This window comes from Macaca nemestrina, chromosome 17, assembly GCF_043159975.1.
Source record: "Macaca nemestrina isolate mMacNem1 chromosome 17, mMacNem.hap1, whole genome shotgun sequence".
In the NCBI taxonomy this organism is placed as follows: domain Eukaryota; kingdom Metazoa; phylum Chordata; class Mammalia; order Primates; family Cercopithecidae; genus Macaca; species Macaca nemestrina.
Window position 1 is genome coordinate 20,223,448 of NC_092141.1, and position 25,964 is coordinate 20,249,411.

The following is a 25,964-nucleotide window of genomic DNA, read 5'->3' on the forward strand; positions in this document are numbered from 1 at the left end:
GGGACCGGGCAGGCGGGACCCGGCAGGCCTTCAGTCCTGGCCACATGGAAGCACTTCAGTGACCCATGACCCATCCAGTCCTTCCCTCGTCAGATATTTCTTGACCACTTACCCTGTGCCAGACCTGTTTTAGGCAGATGACGTCACTGCCCACAGGGAGTTTACATCTAGAGTGGGGAGACCGGTGAGAAACAAAAGGTAACTGGGTGTGCTGTGGTTTCTTTGGTCCCTCCAGAGGTCCATTTGTCACCATGCATGTGTGAAATCCTTCTGACATGCAGGCAGGGCGGTGTATGTTGTGGGGCTGTCTGGATGCAGAATGCATTAGAGAAATAAATGAATCCTGCGGATCCCTTGCAGAGGTGGATGTCTAATATTTGTACTGAACCCTATGGAAACCTGGCAAGAGCCTCACCCAGCAGCTGTGGAAGGTTGCTCAGAGTGACCTGGACGGCAGTGGCAGCTGGAAGCTGTGAACCTTCTCAGTGTTACTCATTTTCTGAGAATCCGAAAAGGTTTTTCAATCATTCTATTTGAGTTCAGAGCATGTGAAACATGCAATATCGAAGAATTTGTTTAATTTTCTCTTTGTGCATATAGATAATAACTCTAAGCTTTCATAGTCTAACTCTTACAGTGCAGCCCTCAGTGTATTGCTAAATTGTCTAAGATGGGAAAAATAACTGAAATACATCATTATTAATTTTTAATGTGTTGAAGGGTAGTACACATAATTTTTGTGCTTTTTTTGTAAAAGTCACATTCAGTCTAGATCTCAAAAGGTATATTTTAATTTATTCGGTTTTCAAAAAGTGGAATCTGTGAAGCCTATATGTGGCTTTCTTTTATTGGATATAAGGGGAATCGCCTGGTTTTTCTATATAATGGCTTTACCATTGTAAACACTGATATTGTACTAAACGTACACACACACTTGGTTTTTAAAATACGGTAAACAAAAGTACCATTTATTTTTATCAAGCCAGCCTAACACTGATTCCAAAAGTTAATAAAGCCCCACTCAAAAAAAGACAGACCGGGAGGAGCCTAGGGGCAGGGTGGGAAGGAGGACCAGCCGAGTCCGGATGTGGGACACAGTGAGTGTGTGTGGTGTGTCCCCAGGCGCAGGAAGGTGGCGAAGGGAGGTGAATCCCAGTGGATGGAGCGAGGAGAAGGGTGAGAGGAAAAAAAGGTGGGAGGAGGACCAGGTGGGAGGGTGGCAGTTCACTCAGGACCCCGCGGGGGCAGCACGATGAGGTGGGTCACAGTGTTCCTGAACGGCAGCCCTAAGAACAGAAAGGTGGTTGCTGTGTATGGAACTTTATCTGACTTGCTTTCTGTGGTCAGCAGTAAACTCAGCATAGAAGCCACCAGTGTGTATAATGGGAAAGGTGGGCTGATTGATGATATTGCTTTGATCAGGGATGATGATGTTTTGTGTGTGGAGGAGAGCCATTTATTGATCCTCAGACAGATTCTAAGCCACCTGAGGGATTGTCAGGATTCCACACAGACTGGCTAACATTAAATGTTGGAGGGCGGTACTTTACAACCACACAGAGCACTTTAGCGAATAAAGACCCTGACAGTATGCTGGCCCATGTGTTTAAGGACAAAGGTGTCTGGGAAATAAGCAAGATTATAGAGGAGCTTTCTTAACTGACCGAAGTCCTGAGTACTTTGAACCCATTTTGAACTACTTGCGTCACGGATAGCTTATTGTAAATGATGGCATTCATTTATTGGATGTGTTAGAAGAAGCAAGATTTTTTGGTATTTACTCATTGATTGAACACCTAGAAGTGGCAATAAAGAATTCTCAACCACTGGAGGATTATTTACCAATATCCCGAAAGGAATTTGTCTGATTTTTGCTAGTAACTCCAACCAAGTCAGAACTGCGATGCCAGGGTTTGAACTTCAGTGGTGCTGATCTTTCTCGTTTGGACCCTCGATACATTAACTTCAAAACGGCCAATTTAAGCTGCTGCAGTGTTGCACGTGCAAATCTTTGCTGTGTAAGTCTTGAACAAGCCGATCTCACTGGATCAGTGCTTGACTGTGCAAATCTCCAGGGAGTCAAGATACTCTGTTCTAATGCAGAAGGAGCATCCCTGAAACTATGTAATTTTGAGGATCCTTCTGGTCTTAAAGCCAATTTAGAAGGTGCTAACCTCAAAAGTGTGGATATGGAAGGAAGTCACGTGACAGGAATTAACCTGAGAGTGGCTACCTTAAAAAATGCAACGTTGAAGAACTGTAACCTCAGAGGAGCAACTCTGGCAGGAACTGATTTAGAGAATTGTGATCTATCTGGGTGTGATCTTCAAGAAGCCAAGGAGAGGGTCCAACATGAAAGGAGCTAGATTTGAAGAGATGCTGACACCACTACACATGTCACAAAGTGTCAGATGAGAATTTTAGGGGCTGGAGGAAGATGTACAAGATGAAAATATTTTCCTTATCACTTCTCTTTCTCCATCCTCTCAGTTGTCTAGAAGAAATAACACTGTAAGGAAATTTAAAAAAAAACATTTAGAGGATTATGCTTGTTCTCAGTGGTGCATAGAGGAAAAAATAGATTTTTTTTCCATATTCTGATTTTTTTTTTTTTTTTTGAGACGGAGTCTCGCTCTGTCTCCCAGGCTGGAGTGCAGTGGCATGATCTCGGCTCACTGCAAGCTCCGCCTCCCGGGTTCACGCCATTCTCCTGCCTCAGCCTCCCTAGTAGCTGGGACTACAGGTGCCCGCCACCACGCTCGGCTAATTTTTTTGTATTTTTAGTAGAGACGGGGTTTCAGTGTGTTAGCCAGGATGGTCTTGATCTCCTGACCTTGTGATCCACCTGCCTTGGCCTCCCAAAGTGCTGGGATTATAGGCGTAAGCCACCGCGCCCGGCTTATATTCTGATTTTTAACAGAAAAGCACTCATTTAATAGATGTAGGGAAACTAGATATCGCTGCCTTTTGAACACGGTAGAGGGGTTTATCTGGTTTTATGACCAGGAATAGTATATATTATATTTGCTTTTAAATAGGCGTGATGTAGAAATACCATCTTGGTTTGAGATGCATTTGAGGATTTTAATTTATGGAAAGCACAACATATGCGATTATATTTATTGAATACCTAGATGCAGTATGGATATTTAAATTATAAAAACTTTATGAAAACTTTGAAAAGGTTGTTCAGGCTTATAAATAGTTTTAGTGATGCCTCCCTCTTTAAATACCTGTCACACCGTATGAATATGGTGAGTTCAGACTTGCTAAGACTCTTTTCAGGTTCATTTGTATAATGTTTACTTTTTAGAACAAAACACTAGCTAAGTTAAAGTAATATCCACTTCTTCCTGATTGAGACAGAGTGGAAAGAAGGACATCACTGTGCATCACTGTCATTCCAAAGGTACAGTGGAACTCTGGATGGAGAAGAACTTACCTATCACTACAACACTTATAAATGAGCATTTCTCAGAATTTTATTCTAGGCAAGTTCCACTCAACACCAGACCAAGCAATTCTGTCTATTCACACTATTAGCCTAGTTTTCTCATACAATCAGCACAAGCATAGGAAGATACTTCAAAACCAAAAAGCCAAGGTGCATCATTAATATTCATTTAATTCAAATACCAAATAGTTTACATAGGGCCAGCTTAGAAATAGGTATTAAATCCAGATCTACTGCAATCAAAGCTTACACAATATCAATGAATATGGTAGAGGTGCCTGTTAAAAGCCAATGTAGTATAATTGCAGCTAGAACCCTACAGTGAGGAATGAGGAATTTTAAACATACATTTGATTACAGCCACCAAAATATATATGTATATATAGAAAGTAAAAATAAAGGTATTTGGCTGGTCCAAGAGGTAATACCAATCAGTCAGCACCTATGATTCTTTTACTTACATTTTTTGATTTTTTGTTTTTGTTTTTGTTTTTTGAGACGGAGTATCACTCTGTCGCCAGGCTGGAGTGCAGTGGTGCGATCTTGGCTCACTGCAGCCTCTGCCTGCCGGGTTCAAGCGATTCTCCTGCCTCAGCCTCCCAAGTAGCGGGGACTACAGGTGCATACCACCACGCCCAGCTAATTTTTGTATTTTTAGTAGAGACGGGGTTTCACCATGTTAGCCAGGATAGTCTTGATCTCCTGACCTTGTGATCCGCCCGCCTCGGCCTCCCAAAGTGCTGAGATTACAGGCATGAGCCATGGCGCCCAGCCTGTTTTTTTATTTCAACAAATTTTAGCCCAGTTTTCTTGAGTCATTTTCTCTCTGCAACAGCAGAGGAAGGGCCTGTACCTCCCTACCAATGACCTGGTGTCCTTACATCTACCCCAAGAGCAGGGATATTAGCTGTGTCCACAGGGTTCTGAATTCTACAGACTCATCAACATGAGGCAAGGAATCATTGAAAACCACTTTTGTCTCCTTTGGGAGAATGACACATCTTTAGTATTTATGTAGCCTATTCTTCTATATCTAAATATGCAAAGCTTTCCTTAACAGTAACGGGTACATATGCATAGTGGGAGGAGATCAGACCTTTACAAGTGAAGGAAAGTAACTTCAGAAATGAATTATTTTCTTTGCTTTATTATTTTTCCCAAGACAGAGAAGTATTGTATTGAGAAATTATCTATTTTCATAATCAACATATGCCTAAATTATATTTAAATCATTTCACTCTGTACTATATTTTCAGGAATTATAGAATGTGTTATTCATTCACTTAAAAGTACCTCTGTAGAAATAACCTAAAACTGCAGAGGGATCTGAAAGATCTAAACATGGTGTGCTTAGAAACTGCAGATTTTAGATCTAATGTATACTGCATTAATAAACGATATAAAGTGTTGAAAAGAAAAAAAAAGACAGACTGATCCCATGATCAAATATTAATATAAAAATTTGAGATCAGCCGGGCGTGGTGGCTCACACCAGTAATCCCAGCACTTTGGGAGGCCAAGGCAGGTGGATCACGAGGTCAGGAGATCAAGACTAGCCCAGCCAACATGGTGAAACCCCATTTCTACTAAAAATACAAAAATTACTTGGGCGCGGTGGTGGGTGCCTGTAATCCCAGCTACTCAGGAGGCTGAGGCAGGAGAATCACTTGAACCTGGGAGGCGGAGGTTGCAGTGAGCCGAGATCGTGCCACTGCCCTCCAGCCTGGGTGACAGAGCAAGACTCTGTCTCAAAAAAATAAAGAAATAAATAAAAATTTTAAAAAATTGAAATAAAAATATTAGCACGTAGGACTCAACAATACATTAAAAGAACAGTAGTATACATCACAACTAAGTGAATTTATGCCACCCAAGAATGGATGAATATTAAGAAATTTTAGAATACAATCCATCATACCATATTAACAGGCCAAAGAAGAAAAACTGTGCAGTTATCTCTGTAGATACAGAACATACATTTGACACAATTAACAATCTTTCTGATTTAACAACAAACTCTTGATAGACTGTACATGTGCAGTGACATCTTTAATGATGTATGTGTCACAAACAAAAGCCAGCGATTCCCATTAAAGTCAAAGATAATTCAAGGTTGCTTACTATCACCACTGTCATCTAAAATTTTCTGTAGATATTAACCAAGGCAGTAAGAGAAGAGAGATATAGAAGCACATAAATATTGGAAATGAGGGAGCAAAATAATTGTAATCAGATAATAACATTGTATGCTTTGAATTTCCTGAAAATTGTGTCTTAGAATTTTCTTAAATTCTATTAGAGACAATAAGAGTTTGGTATGTGGCTAGTTGTAGACTATAATATATCAATAGCTTTTTTTTTTTGAGATGGAGTCTCGTTCTGTCGCCCAGGCTGGAGTGCTGTGGCACGATCTCGGCTCACTGCAAGCTCCGCCTCCCGGGTTCACGCCATTCTCCTGCCTCAGTCTCCCGAGCAGCTGGGACTACAGGTGCCCGCCACCACGTCTGGCTAATTTTTTGTATTTTTAGTAGAGGTGGGGTTTCACCATGTTAGCCAGGATGGTCTTGATCTCCTGACCTCGTGGTCCACCCACCTTGGCCTTCCAAAGTGTTGGGATTGCAGGCATGAGCCACCACGCCGGCCATCAATTGCTTTCTTATCAGTGACTAATTAGAAAGATAATAATGTAAGAAACAATTCTATTTATAAAGAATGAAAGGGCAAAATATTTAGAAATAAATAGTGTAAGCATCTATATAAAAATATCTTAAAACTCTTTTGAAGAAGTCTTATGTCCTTCAAAGAAGATATAAATAAGTGAAAACATATGTGTGATTCTTAGATAGGAAAATTAAATAGAATTAAGATTAAACTTAATTAGTACAACATATAAAATGTAATAAGGATGTCTGAATTATTCTAAGAATTCATTTTCACCTTGATTATAATATCAGTGGGAATTTGGGAGTGGAAACATAATAAAATAACTGGAATTTATCTAAAACCAGTTGTTCTCAATGGGGAACGATTTTGCCCCTCCAGTTCCAACCCAGGGAACAATTGGCAATGTCTGGAGACTTTTTTTTTTTTTTTTTTTTTTTTGGCTATTATGACTCAGAGCTGCTACTGCCATCTAGTGGGTAGAAGCCAGAGATACTAAACATCCTAGGATGCACAGGACCGTCCCTGCAGCAGAGAGTGTCCTGCCCAAAAATGCCAACAGTACTGCTGCTAAGAAATCCTGACCTAGCAGAATAGATATTCTAGAGTAACCAGGAGAATTCTGAAAATAGTAATCAGGGGATTAACCTTAGGCATTCTGGAACTGAAGAGGCGCTAGGCAGCTCAGTGGAACGGTGGACAAAGTGCAGAATACACTGGAAGATTTAGTAGAGGGGAAAGGCGGCATTTTGTATCACAGTGGATAATTCACTCAAAAATGTGACCGAGTAAGTATTTAAGAAAGAATACAGCTGGATCACTATCTCATTCCTCCCATCAAAATAAATTCTAAGAGGATTAAAGATTTAAATATTAAAAAATGAAACTGCAAAACTACAAAGAGAAAGCATCAGAGAATTAATTCGTAGTCTTGGCCTTGGAAGAGCCTTTCTAAGTAGGAACAAACACAGAAGCCATAAAGGAAAAGATGAAAAACGTACTTTCATAAGTATAAGAAACTTCTTTGCAAAAAGAGGAAATTATTTGCAATACATGTAACAAAAGGCTTATTTACAAAGAGTTTATACAAATCAATAAGAAAAGGAAAAATAGGCCAGATGTGGTGGCTCATGCCTATAATCACAGCAATTTGGGAGGCCAAAGTGGGAGGATTGCTTGAACCCAGGAGTTCAAGACCAGCCTGGGCAACATAGTGAGACCTCATCTCTACAAAAATAAATAAATAAATACAAATTAGCTGGGTGCATGCCTGTAGTCCCAGCTACTTGGGAGGCTGAGGTGGGAGGATTGTTTGAGCCTGGGAGTTTGAGGCTGCCATGAGCTATGAACACACCACTGCACTCTAGTCTGGGTGACAGAGTGAGACACTCATTCAAAAAAAAAAAAAAAAAAAAAGAAAAGGAAAAATAATATAATAGAAATATATATAGCTCCCATGAAAAAATACAGATGGCCAGTGGGAAGATATGAAGCCTTACTTATGGTTCAAGAAATGTAAAGTAAGGCTGGGTGTGGTGGCTCACGCCTGTAATCCTAGCACTTTGGGAGGCTGAGGCGGGCAGATCGCTTGAGCCCAGGAGTTTGAGACCAGTCTGGGCAACATGGTGAAACCCCATCTGTACAAAAAATGCAAAAATTAGCCAAGCATGGAAGCGTGTGCCTGTGGTCCCAGCTACTTGGGAGACAGAGGTGGGAGGATCACTTGAACCTGGGAAGTGAAGGCTGCAGTGAACTGAAATTGTGCCACTGCACTCCAGCCTGGGCAACAGTGAGACCCTGTCTCACAAAAAATAAATAAATAAATAAAGCAAGCAAAACAACAACTAGGTATATAATTTCCCCTAATACATTAGCAAAAATTAAAAGTCTATCATTTCTGGTGTCATTAAGGGGATAAGGAGTCACATATGGTTGATGCACAAGGACAATTTGGTAATATCTATCTAAATATTAATATAACCTTTGACAAAGCATTTCTATTATTTAGCACTTAACATTACTGATATTCTTGGAAAAGAATGCCAACATACGTGGTGGCGGGCGCCTGTAGTCCCAGCTACTCGAGAGGCTGAGGCAGGAGAATGGCGTAAACCCGGGAGGCAGAGCTTGCAGTGAGCCGAGATCGCGCCACTGCACTCCAGCCTGGGCGACAGAGCGAGACTCCGTCTCAAAAAAAAAAAAAAAAAAAAAGAATGCCAACATGTATGAGCAAGTTCTGTTGCATGATTATTTATAATAGTATAATACGGGAAACAACCTAAGTATGTATTCATACAGGGCTGGTTGAACAATGTGATTTTGGTGCAGTAGAAGAGTATACAGGCATGAAAATGAATACAGTAGATTTGTGTGTACTAATAGGGAAAGATCTCCAAGATACATTACTAAGTGGGGAAAATAATATGGTGCATATGATATAACCTTAATTTGGTTTTGGTTTTAAAAGTATATATTAATTATTAAAATCAACTTTTTTTCCTGGAAGGATATCAGAATGATTCTCTTTAAGGAGAGTTACCAGAATTGAAAGTGGCAGAGGAAAATTTTTTCATTTTAGATTTTCCTGTGCTGTTTGAACATTTTAAACATATGCATACATTGCTATAAAAAATTAAAAACAAGGTAAATACAATGTAAATTTAGACAATATAAATATAAACTAAACTTTTTTTTTGCCTTTACAAAATCCTTCCTCTTCTACTTGCCTTTTGTAGTGTTCTTTAACCATTTGTTGGTGGATTTTTTGTGTGTGTTTATTTGCTTATAACATCTGCTCCTTTGCACAGGATTCTAGGAAAATACCTTGGTTTCATATTGGCTCCTAAAGTAGACAAGTTCCCATGCCCCAAGGGACATTGGCATCCCTTATTTGTCAAAGAAAGGAAATAATTACATATCTACTACACAGTGATGTTGGGGAAAAGGTCTGTGAATACTTTACAGACTGCAATGAAATGTAAGTGACAGTTATTATTCTCCTAGTTACACGAATTGTTTGTCGATTACTTCATTTAAGTGAAATTAAAGTATATGACTTAATAGGGTTGAATTTGAAAATTACATTTTGTTTCTGAAGCTTTTATTTTTTTGTTTATTTTATTTTATTTTTTGAGACGGAGTTTCACTCTTGTTGCCCAGGCTGGAGTGCAATGGCGTGATCTCGGCTCACCATAACCTCTGCCTCCCGGGTTCAAGCGATTCTCCTGCCTCGGCCTCCTGAGTAGCTGGGATTACAGGCATGCGCCACCACGCGCGGCTAATTTTGTACTTTTAGTATTGATGGGGTTTCTCCATGTTGGTCAGGCTGGTCTCGAACTCCCGACCTCAGGTGATCCACCCGCCTTGGCCTCCCAAAGTGCTGGGATTACAAGTGTGAGCCACCGTGTCCGGCTGAGAGCTTTTATTTTTATATGTCAGTAGTCCTCAACATTTTTGTAGCACCTTTGGACAGCTGATACTTTTGTCTGTTGTCATAGTGTCCCCAAACTGCCTCATTTGGAATAGGTGAATTCCAGTCTATTGGGATGACCATTAGGAGCAGTGGTATGCAGCACCTCTCTGTTGTAGGTCTTACCACCTCTGCAGTTGTATGTTTTGGTAATCATTTCAATATTTGATTGCATTTTGTCTATTTTACATGCGAGAAAACCAGGAAAATGAAAGTGCTGGTTGGGGCTACAGCAACCAGTTGTACAGGTTGAACAGCCCAAATCCAAAAATTCAAAATCCCAAATGCTCCAAAATCTGAAATGTTTTGAGCACTGACATGATGCTCAAAGGAAATGCTCACTGGAGCATTTTGGATTTTGGATTTTCAGATTAGGGATGCTCAACTGGTAAGTAGAATGCAAATATTCTAAAATAAAAAATCAGAAATCCAGTACACTTATGGTCCTGAGCATTTTGGATAAGGGATACTCAACCTGTAGTAATAAGCGTGGGTTTTAAAATATCAATACTGCCGGGTGCGGTGGCTCATGCCTGTAATCCCAGCACTCTGGGAGGCCGAGGCAGGCGGATCACCTGAGGTAGTTTGAGACCAGCCTGACCAACATGGCGAAACCCCTTCTCTACTAAAAATACAAAAAAATTAGCCAAGTGTGGCGGCGGGCACCTGTAATCCCAGCTACTTGGGAGGCTGAGGCAGGAGAATGTCTTGAACCTGGGAGGTGGAGGCTGCAGTGAGCCGAGATCGTGCCACTGTACTCGAGCCTGGGCGACACAGTGAGACTCAGTCTCAAAAAAAAATAAAAATACAGTTGATACAAAGATGGAAATTATTTAGCGTGTTAGAAACTAGATGCTCACTGGACTTAAAGCAATTTTCTATAGGCTCAGCTGTGAAGAAAAAGAATAAAATTAAAGGAAATTGAGGGAATTCTGGCAATATATAGTTGATTTCCTTTCAGAAAAATTTCCTCTCAGAGGAAATCAACCATATATTAGACTTGCAGGGGACAGAATTCTTTTTATGGCAGGCAAGACTTAGTTTTTATACTTTTGACTTGGGGACAAGTTTTCTACGATGCATAGCATGGTATTATCTGTATTTTATTTCAAATGTGTTAATTTTGAGAAATATTTTTGTCATGAAATTTTAATACAGTATTTGTGACTTTGAATGCACAAGAATTAAACCTATAGCCGGCCTGTATTTTACTGCACCCTTTCCTGGGAGCTGATCTGTCCTCAGGGAGAATCCCTGAAATCTACTCGAGGAGAAACGTGTAATCTTTTGGTCGTAATAATTATATTATTGTCTCAGCCTTGCCTAGGGCGCCAACTTGCCATCTGTCATGGGTGGTACTGGAACCGCTTGAATGGGGAGGCATGAGCTTCTTCATTCTTCTCAAGGCTATTTCCAGTTTCTAGTTGCCAGGCCTTATGCTGTTCTCTGGGGCTATGCCAAAGTTTGTTCCAACAAGAGCAAGAACACAGCAAAAATCACGAAAGGGACTACTATTTTCTAGGCCTGCCACCTACCTGCACGTGCTGGCTTCTCTGAGCTGCTGTCTCTCTTGATGCTCACAACAGCCAGAGGAAGAGCATGGTTATTTTATCTAGACCAGGAACCTTAGCTTCAGGAAGGTCAAACAAGTTTGACTTATTCTCTCCCGTGCCCACCCCAGGTTTCATTATGGAACATCCACTTTTTCTTTTTTTTTTTTTTTTTTTTTTGAGACGGAGTCTTGCTGTGCCCCAGGCTGGAGTGCAGTGGCGCTCGATCTCGGCTCACTGCAAGCTCCGCCCCGCCTGTTTCACGCCATTCTCCTGCCTCAGCCTCCCAAGTAGCTGGGACTACAGGCGCCCGCCACCTCACCCGGCTAATTTTCTTGTATTTTTTTTTAGTAGAGACGGGGTTTCACCGGGTTAGCCAGGATGGTCTCGATCTCCTGACCTCGTGATCCGCCCATCTCGGCCTCCCAAAGTGCTGGGATTACAGGCTTGAGCCACCGCGCCCGGCCCACTTTTTCTAATTGGTTTTCTTTCATTAATATTATTCACATATCTGGATTCCAAAAAAGAATTCTGATTTTTTTTTTTTTTTCTAGAGACAGTTTTGCTCTGTTGTCCAGGCTGGAGTGCAGTGGTGCAATCATAGCTGATTGCAGCCTCCAACTTCTGGGCTCAAGAGATCCTCCTGCCCCAGCTCTCGAGTAGCTGGGACTACAGGTGCACACCACCGGGGTCTCACCATGTTGCCCAGGCTGGTCTTGAACTCCTGGGCTCCTGCCTTGGCTTCCCAAGGTGCTGGGATTACAGGCATGAGCCACTGCGCCTGGCCTGGATTCCAGTTCTTATTCTTCTTTTTCTCCCTGAAGTGTCCTTTGTGTATATCTCATCTTACACAATGGTGTGGCTTTTAGGAAATGAGGAGATTCCTTGTGTGCAGGTGGTAGTCCTCCCTGCCTGCCCCAGGGTCAAGTGAAAGGTGGGGGAACCCCCAGAAGGCTGTCAAGGAATCCAGCCACTAGGTGGCAGCCTTGTCAAAAGCACCCACCTGCTCCTCTGCTCCAAGTTCTGGTTCTGACAAATGTTTCTGACTTTAGAAACAATCCTTCTATTTATTCATTAATTCAACAAATATCTTTGAGTGGCTACCATGTGCCTGGCACTGTTCTAGGCAAAAGGAATATATATGAGTGAGCAGGACAAACATCCCTGCCTTCATAAAGGTAATTGAGCAAGTCGTGGGAGAGATGAGAAACCCGGGTGGACAGCTGGAGTGGTGGACATTCCAGGCAGAGATGACCGCTGGCCTGTGTCCCCCACGTCCAGGGAGCGGTGGGAAGGCCAGTGGGGCTGCAGCAGAGTGAACAAGCAGTTGGGGAGGAGGGCAGAAAGATGGGGGAGCTTGCGAGTCACTGTCAGGACTTTGGATTTTTTTACTCTGACTCCACTGGGGAACTTTTGCAAGGTTTTGCACAGAGCCGTGGTATGACCTGACCTTGTTTTAAAACAACTGCTTTGGGCTGCTTGTTGAGAGTGGACAGATGGAGTGCGCAGACCAGTTTGGAGGCTAGGGCTGTGGTCTAGGAAAGAGGTGACCTGGGCTGGGCCGGCAGCCGTGGCACCGGGGAACAGCAGTGTCTGGACATATTCTGAAGGGGAGAGCCAACCGGCTCTCAACTTTCCTGGTTTTTGAACTGTGGAAAAATACACATAATCATTTTTAAGTGTACAGCTCAGTGGCATTAAGTTCATTCACATTGTTGTACAACCATCACCACCTTCCATTTCCAGAACTATTTCATCTTCCCAAAGTGAAATTCTGTCCCCATTAAACACTTGCTTCCCATTCCGCTTCCCTCAGCTCCTGGCAAGCGCCGTTCTATTCTTTGTCTCTATGAATCTGACTGCTCTAGGTTCCTCATAAGAGTGGCATCATACAGCGTTTGTCCTTTTGCAACTGGCTTATTTCACTCAGCATAATATCCTCAAGGTTCATCCACGCTGTAGCACGTGTCAGAATTTCCTTCCTTTTTGAGGTTAAATAATATTTCCTTGTGTGGATATATCATATTTTCTTTATCCATTCTCCTGTTGAAGGGCCCTTGGCCCATTTCTACCTTTTGGCTATTGTGAATAATGCTGCTCTGTACACAGGTGTACAAATATCTCCTTGAGACACCGCTTTGACTTTTTGAGGGTATATACCTGGAAGTGGGATTGCTGGATTCTCCTGATGGATGGTAAAGTTGGTATAGGGTAAGATTTCTGCTTATGTTAGCAGAGGGACGAGTGAGATGAAATCTGATGGGCCTTCCCAAGGGATGAGGACTGAACATGGATCTCTTCTGGAGACAGCAGTCAGCTAGAAGGAGGTTCGCACAGCCACATTTAAAACATTTTTAAAACCACGAGACATGGAAGTGCCCATTTAGATGTTTCTTTATATAGCACACGTGGGATCCAAAGACATGTCACTATTTTAAACTGGTATCAGTGTTTTCTAAAAGGCAAAATAAATGTGAAGCGCTAGTTTTACTGTGGCCAAACTCCACTTGAATGCTGCAGAATCTCAGACATCTCAGATGGTGATCAGTAAGGGCAAGCAGTCGTGATTGGCTCACTGCCAAGAAGCCGTCCATGTCCTCGCTGATAGCTGGACCCCTGCATGCTCCAGTTACCTGCATCACACCCAGGTAATGCCTGAGGCTCCAACCTGAGACACCTGTCCTCTCTGACATGGGGAGGGAATAACTCTGGGCTCCTATCAGGGGAACTCGTCTAACATGGAAGGTAAGTATTCTTATCCCCATCTGACATGTGAAGAAGCCAAGGCTCCAGGATAGGTAGTGTTCCCAAATTCAAACCCAGCGTCTGACTCCAGAGTTCTTTGTTCTGCTACTCTGTTTGCCTCAGGTAGGGAGACTTATTTTCTTCCCCCTTCATCTTTACCTGTTGTAGAATTACTATTACTGGTGACTAGCATTCTTTGCTCACTATGTGCTAAGCACTGTTCTCAGTATGCAATGAAGATAGTCTCCTTCAGTCTTTACTGCAACCCTATGACATAGTCTCCTTATTATCATTCCCATTTTATAGATCAGGAGACTGAGGCATAAAGAGATTAAGCAGACTGTTCAAGTCCATGCGACATAAATATTGGTACCAGGATTTGCAGATTAAGAAACAGAGGCTGAGAGAAAACCATGGATGGGTTGGCTTGCTGGGGTGAGAGTGGAGGAAGGCGATGCTGGAAGTCTTGGAATTGAGAGGCTGGAAGGTGGGTGGGTCAGTTTCTTGGATGCCACAGAAGGAGGAGCGCCTGGAGCCAGGGATGTCAGGGAATGGGGAGAATGGAGTGGGGGTGTGTAGATGGCAACAGGGAGGGGAAGAGGATGCCAGGTCCTGCTGCATGAACTGCGGAGATGGAGGGTGTCTGTTTACAGTGGGGAAGGGAACAGACAGTGGGGAAGCAACAGTCATAGGTATGAGGTACAGCGAGACCTTCAGCTTGGAAAATGTGAGAAAATGAACAGACTGGCTTGGAAAGGCAGTGGCGGGATTCATCAAGCTGTGGAAGTGAGGGGACATTCAGAGAGCTCAGTCTATAGGAAGTGTTGATTTCACTGTGAGTTCTGAAGGGCCCTGAAGAAGTGTTGGGGACTCAAGGGACGGGCTTGGGGCAGGTGGGGCCAAATCTGTTTGGAGATGAGAACCTGCAAAATCACAGAATGCCAGGAATGAGTTTGTTGTTGTTTTCATAATTTTAGAGAGATCATTTATCAATGAATATATTTTGCGATTAAAAAAATTCAGATTCAGTACAGATGCTCCTCTAGTTATTTCATTGGTTACTTCCAGATAAACCCATCATAAGCTGAATATATGCTAAGTTGAAAATACATTTAATGCACCTAACCTTCCGAACATCATAGCTGAGCCCAGCCTGCCTTAAACGGGGCTCAGAACACTCATATTAGCCTACATTTGGACAAAATCATCGAATACAGAGCCCATTTTATAATAAAGTGTTGAATATCTTATATAATGTATTAGATTGGTGCAAAAAAGTAATTGTGATTTTTGCCGTTTTCAAAATTGCAATTACTTTTGCACCAACCTAATTTACTGGAAGTGAAAAGCAGAATGGTTGTCTGGGCACTTGAAGTACAGCTTCTACTGAATGTGTGTCACGTTTGCATCACCTTACGGTCAAAAAGGGTAAGTCATACCATCATAAGTTTGGAATTGTCTGTATTTTCATTTTCTTCTATTTTATTCTACATTTAATTCATTTTCACATTGTAGTAAGAGATCTACCCTCTGAACACATTTTTAAGTGTGTAATTCACGGGCAATGCTGCATAGCAGGTCCCTCAAGCTTACGGATCTGTACCCACTGAACAACTCCCCGCTGCCCTGTCTGCAACCCTTGGCGGCCACCACTTGACTTTCTGTTTCTGTGAGTTTGACTGTTTAAGATTCTGCATCCAAGTGAGATCATACAGTATCCTTTTGTGACTGACTTATTTCCCTTAACATAGTATCCTTCAGGTTCATCCACACTGGGGCATGTGTCACAATTTCCTTCCTTTTTAAGGCTGAATAATAATCCATTGTCTGGATAGCCACACTTTGTTCATCCATCATATGTGGGTGGAGCAGGAATGGCTTTCAGCTTCTGGTGGTGTCCGAGGTAAACCAGTTGTGAGGATGTTATGAACTCCACACTAGTTAAGGTGCTGAATTAATTCTTTTTTTTTTTCTCTTTTTTAAAGTTATACTTTAAGTTCTAGGGTACATGTGCACAACGTGCAGGTTTGTTACATATGTATACATGTGCCATGTTGGTGTGCTGCACCCATTAACTCATCGATTACATTAGATATATCTCCTAATGCTATCCCTCCTGCCTCCCCCCACCCCACAACAGGCCCCAGTGTGTGATGTTCCCCTTCCTGTGTCCAAGTGTTCTCATTGTTCAATTCCCACCTATGAGTGAGAACATGGTGCTGAATTAATTCTAAGCTTGATGACGCACATGGTGGTGTCTTGGCCCTGCGTTTCCTGGGAGTACATGATTTAGTCAGGGCTTTGGAGTGGAGCCAAGGGTTTTCTGTGGCGCTCTGTGTTGGCACAAGGTGCAGTGCTGGTTTCGAGGTGGAAGCTTTCCTGGGTCCTCCCTGGGTGCCTGTGGTATAGACAGCGGGGAGCTCTCCCTGCACCTCCTGCAAGAATATTGACATATTTGCCAACTCTTTCCATCCAGGACCTGGCAGTCTCTCCAGTTCTCCATGTCCTCTCTTCCTTTTTTTTTTTTGACTCTTCCCCTAAAGTTTGCTATTTCCTTCCCCCCTTTCCCCTCTCTCCTCCCCTCCTTTCCTTTTTGTTGAGTTTATCTTTGTTTATGCCTTCCCTCCCTCCCTGCCTCCTGCCCTCCCTTCATTCCTTCCTTCCTTCCTTTTTGTTGAGTTTATGCCTTTGTTTTATACTTTTATTCCTATTGTGAATGGGATTCTTTATTCATTTCATTTTTTTCTTATTTTTAAAAATATGGACTATTTGACGACTTTGAATGTCATCCTTACACAGGAACCATGCTAATCTTCTCTGTATCATTCCAATTTTGGTATTAGCATGGTCACTGACTATATTTTCTAATGACATAGTTTAAAAATACTTAGTTTGGAACTGGCTCGCTCCCTTACCATCCTCTCCTTAGCACTAATGGTTTTCAGTTGATTCTCAGGTGTCTTCCAAGCAGACAGTCGTATCAGCTGCAGATAACAATGCCTTTTGTCTCCTCCATTCCAGGAGTTGTTCTTTTATTTCTGGTTCTTGCTGTTTTGTGCGTGTGTGATCCCAGTTGTGTTAAATGCTAGTGACACCTTGACTTGCTCTCACTTTACTGTGGGTGATTTTGGTGTTTTCTCATTAAATATGATGCAGAAAGTTGGTTTGGGGCATTGTTTTACATGTTAAGTCTTCTCCTACATTCCTTTGAGTTATTAGGATTTGGTGATGGGTTTTATTGAATGCCTTTTAGGCATTCTGTTATTACTTTGATTATTGCTTCTCTTTTTACCCTGGAGTCTCCTCCAGGAAATTAAAGTATGTGTGTATTTGGTCTCCTGGGTATTTCTTCTGTGTCACATATATTTTCTCTGATTCTCGTGATCACTTTCACTCATGCTCTAATTTTTCAAAGTTTATCATCTAATATGCTTTACTTTGTATGTTTGTATGTTTCTTTTCTTCAACGATTGTGTTTTTAATCTTTAGTCTAATTTCTCTGCTTTCAAATTATTTCTTCTTCATGACTTCTTGCTCAAATTTCATAGCTATCAAATCTTGAATTTCAATGAGAATGCAAATTGGAGATTTTTTTGAAATCTCCCATTTCTACTAGTAACTTTGTTTCATAGGTACATATTTACTTGGAATCCTCAGCTGGTCCCCTTTTATGATCTTCCAGAGCTTTCCAGATAGATCTAGAGAGTTTTCTGTGATCGCCTGTCTTACAGAGGGAAGCTGGTGTTTGTCCAAAAATCAGAAATTGAGAGATTGAGAGGGATACCACTGGAGAATGTGTGGTTATCAGGTTTTGGTTTTTTTTGGTTTTTTGTTTTTTTTTTTTAAACAGGCTGTCACTCTTTTGCCCAGGCCGAAGTGCAGTGGCATGATTATAGCTTACTGTAGCCTCGAGCTCCTGGGCTCCAGCAATCCTCTTGCCTCAGCCTCCCAAAGCGATGGGATTATAGGTGTAAGCCACGGCGCCCAGCCAGGTCATATCATTTATGCTCTGTTGAAGGAAGAGGAAAAATTTTTGCATTATCTGGGGTGAAAGTAAGGAGGGCACTAAAGCCTGAAGTACAATTTTGCCATTTTTTTCTTTTCTATGTATTTTGTTTTTGTTGTTCTCATTGTTACTTTAGTGCTTGCTGGAAGGTGGCCTTGTCCTCCCCTTCTGCTTGCATAATGAGCCCTGTTCTTATCAGCTGGCCATTGCTGTTTCCCTTGTGTGGCCTTCTGTGCGTGCAGGCAAGGAGAAGGGAGCACTGGCAGACCTTCTGAAGCTGCTCATGGCAGAGGCCTCAACCCAGTAGTCCAGTTACCCTTTTAAATGATGATGATTCTGTAACATGCCCTTTAATATCCTAAAATGAAATTCACCAGTCCATATACATCACTGAAAAAAGTCAATATAATGCTGTACTTATAATGTAGAAAAGAAATAATAGGCAAATAATTTCTAATAAAGTGACATATCAGTGCATAAATGCTGGAGCCTGACTCCATTAGAAGACAGTCAGATGCTTGTACATTAGTGGAGATTGCCGTCTATAAGCTTGAATGCTACAAATGAGACTGACTCATGGGTGCAGTGTTGAGAATTCAAATACCAGGCAGTGTTGACATCAGTGACTTTGAAATGCTGACAGCTCAGGGTAAACATTTTGAATAAAGCAAAGTACTGTCCTTCCTTAAGTTACATGTTAGTTGCATTCGTAGAAAATTCAGTGTATAATAGCCATGCTATGTGAAACTGTTTTGTGTTTCTCTGTAAAACAGAGTTAGATTCTGGACGTAGGTATTTATAAGTGTTCTCCCATTCAGGAGTGCTGTCAGATCACAAGGAGGGAGAGGGGAAGCAGGAAGCAGGCATGCCCCTCATATTTGTAAGGCTTGGGGCAAGAGTGCAGTGGAGGTCGTCCGTTTATTCACAATGTTCTGATATAATTAAATATTCTAGTAAATGAGATCAAGTGTCAGGGACTTCAGATGACCTTGTAGCCTGTCGATCTAATGACAATACTTTTCTTACTCATTTTCATGTTTTTTTTAAATCAGTAATGGGTGAATTTTGTGTGGTGAATTTTATTTTTTCTTCCCAACTTCCCCCAAGTTCTACTTTAGTATTTTCTCATTTTTATCACTTTGCAATTTGTAATTCTTCTCAAAGGTTAAAAAAATTAATGATATTCAAATATAATTTTAAAATAATTTTTCTTCAAAATATAAATTAAAGTCAATATAAACGGTGAAATATATTTCATGTTTTTAAATTTTTAAATTTAATTTTGTATTTTTAGAGACAGCGTCACACTCTGTTGCACAGGCTGGAGTACAATGGCATGATCATGGCTCACTGCAGCCTCAAACTCCTGGCCTCAAACGATCCTCCTGCCTCAACCTCCAGAGTTGCTGGGACTACAGCCATGCACCACCATGCCTGGTTAATTTTGAAAATTTTTTTGTAGAGACAGGTGCTCACTATGTTGCCTAGGCTGGTCTGGAACTCCTGGGCTAAAGCCATCCTTCCATCCTGGTCTCCCAAAGTGCTAGGATTATGGGTGTGAGCCACCATGCCTGGCCTGTATTTTTTTTTTTTTTTTTGAGACGGAGTCTCGCTCTGTCACCAGGCTGGAGTGCAGTGGCACGATCTCAGCTTACTGCAACCTCCGCCTCCTGGGTTCAAGCAATTCTCCTGCCTCAGCCTCCTGAGTAGCTGGGACTACAGGTGCGTGCCACCACGCCCAGCTAATTTTTGTATTTTTAGTAGAGACAGGGTTTCACCATGTTGGCCAGGATGGTCTCGATCTCTTGACCTCACGATCTGCCCACCTCGGCTTCCCAAAGTGTTGGGATTACAGGCGTGAGCCACCGTGCCGGCCCTGGTCTGTTTTTTTTAAATTTAACTAAATGTGTTAATATTTCATGTTTTTTTATTTTGTAGTAATTATAGATTCTTCACATGCAGGTGTAAGAAATATTACAGGTAGATCCCCTGTACCCTTTACCCAGTTTCCCCCACTGGCGACATCTTGCCAAATGATAATATAATATCACAACCAGGATATTAACATGATGACCTTATAGAACATTTCCACCACCAAAAGGGTCCCTCATACAATCCCTTTATAGCCACATCCACTTCCCTCTCCCTACCCACTTTTAGCCCTTGGCAATCACAATAGTTTGTTTTTCATTGCTATCATTTTGTTATTTCAAGTCTTTTTATTTTTCCTTTTTTGAAGATGGAGTCTCACTCTGTCACCGAGGCTGGAGTGCAGTGGCACAATTTCGGCTCACTGCAACCTCCGCCTCCCAGGTTCAAGCAATTCTCCTGCCTCAGCCTCCCAAGTAGCTGGGATTACAGGTGCACACCACCATGCCCGGCTAATTTTTTGTATTTTAGTAGAGATGGGGTTTCACTGTGTTGCCCAGGTTGGTCTCGAACTCTTGAGCTCAGGCAATCCTCCCGCCTCGGCCTCCCAAAGTGCTGGGATTACAGGTGTGAGCCACCATGCCTGGCCAAGCATTCAGCCTTTAACCATTAATTATATAATGTTAGCTTTTGGGAGTTTTTGTAGATCCTCTTTAGCAAGTTGAGGAATTTCCCCTCTATTCCAGTTTTTCTAAGATTTTTTTCCTGAGAAATGTCCCTCTATTCCAGTCTTTACCATGAGTGGATTTTTAATTTGTCTAATGTTTTCTCTGCATTGATAGATGTGATTATGTGACTTTTCTTAGTCTGTTAATATGGTAGATTACATGGACTGATTTTTCATATCTTGAACCTGCCTTGTACCTTCTAAAGTTCACTTGGTCATGGTATATGATTATTTTAATATATTACTGAATTCTATTTGCTAGCGTTTTGTTAAGAATTTAAAAATCTGTATTCACGAGGGTCTGTAGTTTGCATTTTTTGTACTGACATTTTCTGGTTTTAGTATCAGGATAATACTACTTCATAAAGTAAATTGGGAAGTATTCCTAATTTTTCTTTTTTTTCTGGAAGAAATTAGGTAAAGTTTGTGTTAATTCTTCATTAAATATTTGGTAGAATTCTGAGTGAAATTTCCTGTACTTAGAGGTTTGTTTGGTGTGAAAGGGTGAGTTTAAAAAATTTTCAAATTCACATTTCCCTAATTGTTATAGGGCTACTCATATTACCTGCCTAATATTGAGTGAGTTTTATTTTTCAAGCAGTTGGTCCATGTCTTCTAAACTGTCAAATTTTATGGGTGTATAGATATTCATAGTATTCCCCTTAATCCTTTTGAGTCTGTGGGGTCTGTAGTGATATCCCCAGTTTCATTCCTGCCATTGGTAATCTGTATTTTCTTTCTCTTTTTTTGTTAGAAGTTTGTCAATTTTATAATTTTTTTTCCCGAACCAGCTGTTTGTCTCACTCGTTTTTCTCTACTGTTTTTTTTTTTTTTGAGACAGAGTCTCGCTCTGTCACCCAGGCTGGAGTGCAGTGGCCGGATCTCAGCTCACTGCAAGCTCCGCCTCCCGGGTTCACGCCATTCTCCTGCCTCAGCCTCCCGAGTAGCTGGGACTACAGGCGCCTGCCACCTCGCCCGGCTAAGTTTTTGTATTTTTAGTAGAGACGGGGTTTCACTGTGTTAGCCAGGATGGTCTCGATCTCCTGACCTCGTGATCCGCCCGTCTCGGCCTCCCAAAGTGCTGGGATTACAGGCTTGAGCCACCTCGCCCGGCCTACTGGTTTTTTTTTTTTTTTTTTTTTTTTTCCCATTTCACTGACTTCTGCTGATCTTTATTATTTCCTTATCTGAAAAACAGAGCTAGTCTTACCCATCTCCTACAGCGTGAGAATTAAGTGAAATGACAAATACACATGCCTAGGACAGAAGCAGAAGTGTAGATTATTTTGTAAAATGTTATTTCCCACCCCCCTGCCCCGAACTATCTCCCTTAATAGAATTGCCTACTTAGGAATCATGGCAGTTAAAAAAAAAAAAAAATCTACCTGCCTCAGTGTGGAGTGCCTTGCCCAGTGTTTCAGGCTTTGCTTTTTTAAGATTTTTCTTTTTTTCAAAATCACGCTTGACTCATGTTATGTCTAGATTCACATATACATAAATTTGAGAGGAATAAGTATAGTTTAGTATTGCAAACTGCTCCTCGGCCACCATGGCTCCTGTTGCAAACACTGCAGTGATTCATGAACATTCCAGAACCACCTGCTGGGATGGAAAGAAAAAGAAAATGGAAAATGGAACTTGGTGCCTCCGGCAAAGTGTAAGAATGTATTATATTCATCCTATCTGAAACCAGTTTAACAGACTGAATCATTTGTGTGATCTGTTATCAAAGCCCCTCCCAGCTTTGTACTCCATATTCCCAATCAGGCCAGTCTCCACTGTGGGCAGTGGTACAACCCACAAACCCTCATAGCCTTCAGACCCTGTCCCTTTTGTTTCAAGGACAAGGAAAAGAGATGTGAAGTGTTTCTTGGGGCCCAGATGGCGTTATTCATAACAGTTGATGGTTAGGGTTACAAGATTATATATTCCCATATAGAATATTCACACATTATATCTAAGTATTACTTTATATATTTATATATATTTAAATATAAACATATTACGAACATATGTATATATTTAATATAAATATAACAAAATATATGATAAAATATATATTATATATTACCCATGTATATATAATAAAGCCACGCCTCCAATTTCAGTCCAACCACTCAGGGTTCTTTCTAGCCTTGCCCCTTTCTCCGTTTGTAACCATCATCTCTGGTAGTAGTGAGAAACATGCCTCTCATTATCCTCAATGTATGTGCCTATTTGCTCAATATAGCTAATCTCTCAAATCCTTCTCCCTCCTGCCACTTGCACCCAACTCCCCATTCCCCACCCGCCAGCCTCACTGACCAACCCACCCTTCTGCATGGCTCCATAAAATCCTTTCACTGCCCCATACTCAGCTACCATGCTGACCCTTTGCCCTGGGAAGGGAAAGAAAATTGGGCACAGGAGCTTTTTAAAAATGGTACATTATAAAGCCAATGAAATGTGGTTCTTACTTCTAGTTGTTTGCATTATCAAAAAGCAGGATTTCCTGCTTTCTTTGTTGAGAAAGGTACTTCTAGGAAAGTTTTGTTTTATTTTTTTTTTGAGACAGGGTCTCACTATGTTGCCCAGGCTGGTCTCCAACTTCTGGGTTCAAGCCATCCTCCTGCCTAAGCCTCCAGAGTAGCTGGGAATATAGGTGTGAGCCACTGTACCTGGCATGTTGCCTAGAAATGTTGAAGTGGGGGCGAATGAGAACTGCTGTCTCTGCAGGTAACTTGGTCAGGTTCCAGTATCCCACACTCCCTTATGGAAGAGGAGAAAAGGGAAAGAATTGTAAGATCCCTCCGTATGACAAGTTTTATGTTCCAGAAGAAAGTTCTGCTTTTCTGGTTCTGTACAATCATCACGTTGGATGGAAGGGAAGCTGGAGGTCTTTCCACTGAATTCATGGAATGTTAAAGTTCCAGTCCTTGAACTTGGGTGTGACCTGAAATGTTCAAGTTTGTCCGTGGAAAACATGATCCGATCTCTTATGCTGCTTTTCCTGGCTGCTGACACAAAGTAGATTCTCGGTGTTGTGTGTTCTCTTTTCCTGAAAGTTTGTGCACGTTACTGAGTTTGCCATTGAATTGTCTTTGTTTACATATTGATTTCCACTTCAAAAAGTAGTTTAATACTGTGAAAGTACTGTTTCTAAGCAAGTCACAGTACAAATGCTCAGAGTAGAAGTATGTACTCTTGATACTTCCCTCTTCCCCCTCGACAGTGGAATCTTGCCGGGATTTTCTCAGTGCTGTTTGGATGGGACATTTATCCTTATTTGATCAATCCCAAAAGGCAGCCCAGCTGTGGAAATTAGTTTTGGAACATTAAGTCAAGAAGTTAGTTTTGGAACATTAAGCCAAGAAGTTTACAATAAATTAAATCAAATTTGTTTATGTCTTCATTTGAGACAGGGTCTTGCTCTGTTGCCCAGGATGCAGTGCAGTGGTATGATCATGGCCCACTGCAGCCTTGACCGCCTGGTCTCAAGTGATCCTCCCACCTCAGCCTCTTGAATAGTCTGGATGGACCACAAGCATGCACCACCATGCCTGGATAATTTTTTATTTTTGTAGAGACGGAGTCTTACTATGTTGCTTAGGCTGGTCTTGAACTCATGGGCTCAAGCAATCCTCCTGTCTTGGCCTCCTAAAGTGCTAGGACTACAGGTGTGAGCCACTGTGCCTGGCCCCAACATATATTTAATAACCTACATTGCAGAGAATTACATTAGGAACCATGTGTGGGGGACTTGCACTGTCTTACTTGTTTCAAGAAAAAAAAAAAAAGAATAAAACTTAGAAAATGTTTACCTGGGCCGGGCGCGGTGGCTCAAGCCTGTAATCCCAGCACTTTGGGAGGCCGAGACGGGCAGATCACGAGGTCAGGAGATCGAGACCATCCTGGCAAACACCGTGAAACCCCGTCTCTACTAAAAAATCAAAAAATTAGCCAGGCGAGGTGGCAGGCGCCTGTAGTCCCAGCTACTCGGGAGGCTGAGGCAGGAGGATGGTGTGAACCCGGGAGGTGGAGCTTGCAGTGAGCCGAGATCGCGCCACTGCACTCCAGCCTGGGCGACAGAGCGAGACTCCGTCTCAAAAAAAAAAAAAAAAAAAAAAAAAAAAAAGAAAATGTTTACCTGATAAAAAATTACAGTTTGAAAGAACAGATTTTTTTTTTTTTTGAGATGGAGTCTAGCTCTGCCGCCCAGGCTGGAGTGCAGTGGTGTGATCTCGGCTCACTGCAACCTCTGCCTCCGTGTTCAACCGATTCTCCTGCCTCAGCCTCGCTTGAACCCAGGAGGCAGAGGTTGCAGTGAGCCAAGATCGTGCCACTGCACTCCAGCCTGGGCTGGAAAATAAGACTTGCACATAGTCAATGCAGTAATGAGAAGACCATAAGAAAAGTCTGTGTAAGAGAGGGCACAGGCATGACTTTGTTCTGTCCTCTCAGCCACATCCTGGCTGTGTGACCTTAAGCAAATTAACCCACCAACTACCACCATTCCTTCTGTTGGGAGGAGCCAAGTCTGTGGGAGTGGAAAAATCACTGAGAAGAAGCCAAACTCTAGGACCTTGCTGTAGAAAGGGCCTACACACCTTACTGTAGAAAGGGTCCTAGAGTTTGGCTTATTTTGGCTTCTGGGGATCACTATGTTTCCTTGCAAACCATTCCTCTGGGCGCGGTGGCTCACACCTGTAATCCCAGCACTTTGGGAGGCCGAGGCAGGCAGATCATGAGGTCAGGAGTTCGAGACCATCCTGACTAACATGGTGAAACCCTATTGCTACTAAAAATACAAAAATTAGCCGAGCGTGGTGGTGCACGCCTGTAATCCCAGCTACTCAGGAGGCTAAGGCAGAAGAATCACTTGAACCCGGGAGGCGGAGGTTGCAGTGAGCTGAGATCACGCCACTGTACTCCAGGCTAGACGGCAGAGCTAGACTCCATCTCAAAAAAAAAAAAAAAGAAAAAAAAAATCTGTTCTTTCAAACTCTAATTTTTTTTTTTTTAAATCAGGTAAACACTTTCTAAGTTTTATTCTTTTTTTTTTTTTTTTGGAACAAGTAAGACAGTTTACTTATTCAAAATGTAAACGGTTATAGTGAAAAGTTTTGCTCCTGCCCCTTTGCCCAACCACCAAATTCACCCACCAGTGGCGGGGAATGTGGTATCTTTCTAGAGCTATTCAGTGTGTCTGGAAGCAAAGGGATATCCTCTTACCTTTCTGTACGCAAATAGTAACACAAACGGACACGCCATTCTGCACTTGCGCGTTTTCTCTTTTCAGTGTATTTTGGAGATCATTCCTATCATTCCATAAAGAGCCTCCTCGTCTGGTCCCCATCTCTCTGGCACTTGTTTTATGATTTCTCAGTGGTTACTGATAGCAGTTCATAGCCTCATTCACAAGTTATCTCAGTGAATATTCACAGTGTTTGGGGTTTAATTTCCCTGGGCCAGGATATTTACATTCATGAGATGATTTCCTTGGA

General features: G+C 41.9%; 1 protein-coding gene, 1 non-coding gene and 1 pseudogene across 9 annotated transcripts in view; 2 read left to right on the forward strand and 1 right to left on the reverse strand.

Annotated features, from left to right (window-relative positions):
* Positions 1-24,581, forward strand: LOC105493328 (BTB/POZ domain-containing protein KCTD9 pseudogene; annotated as a pseudogene).
* Positions 1-25,964, forward strand: part of LOC105493330 (sperm antigen with calponin homology and coiled-coil domains 1) — a 316,001-nt gene that overhangs the window by 107,920 nt on the left and 182,117 nt on the right. The window lies entirely within an intron of this gene.
* Positions 16,634-16,735, reverse strand: LOC112428808 (U6 spliceosomal RNA). Its single transcript, XR_003020860.1, has one exon. It is a non-coding gene; the product is annotated as a U6 spliceosomal RNA (small nuclear RNA).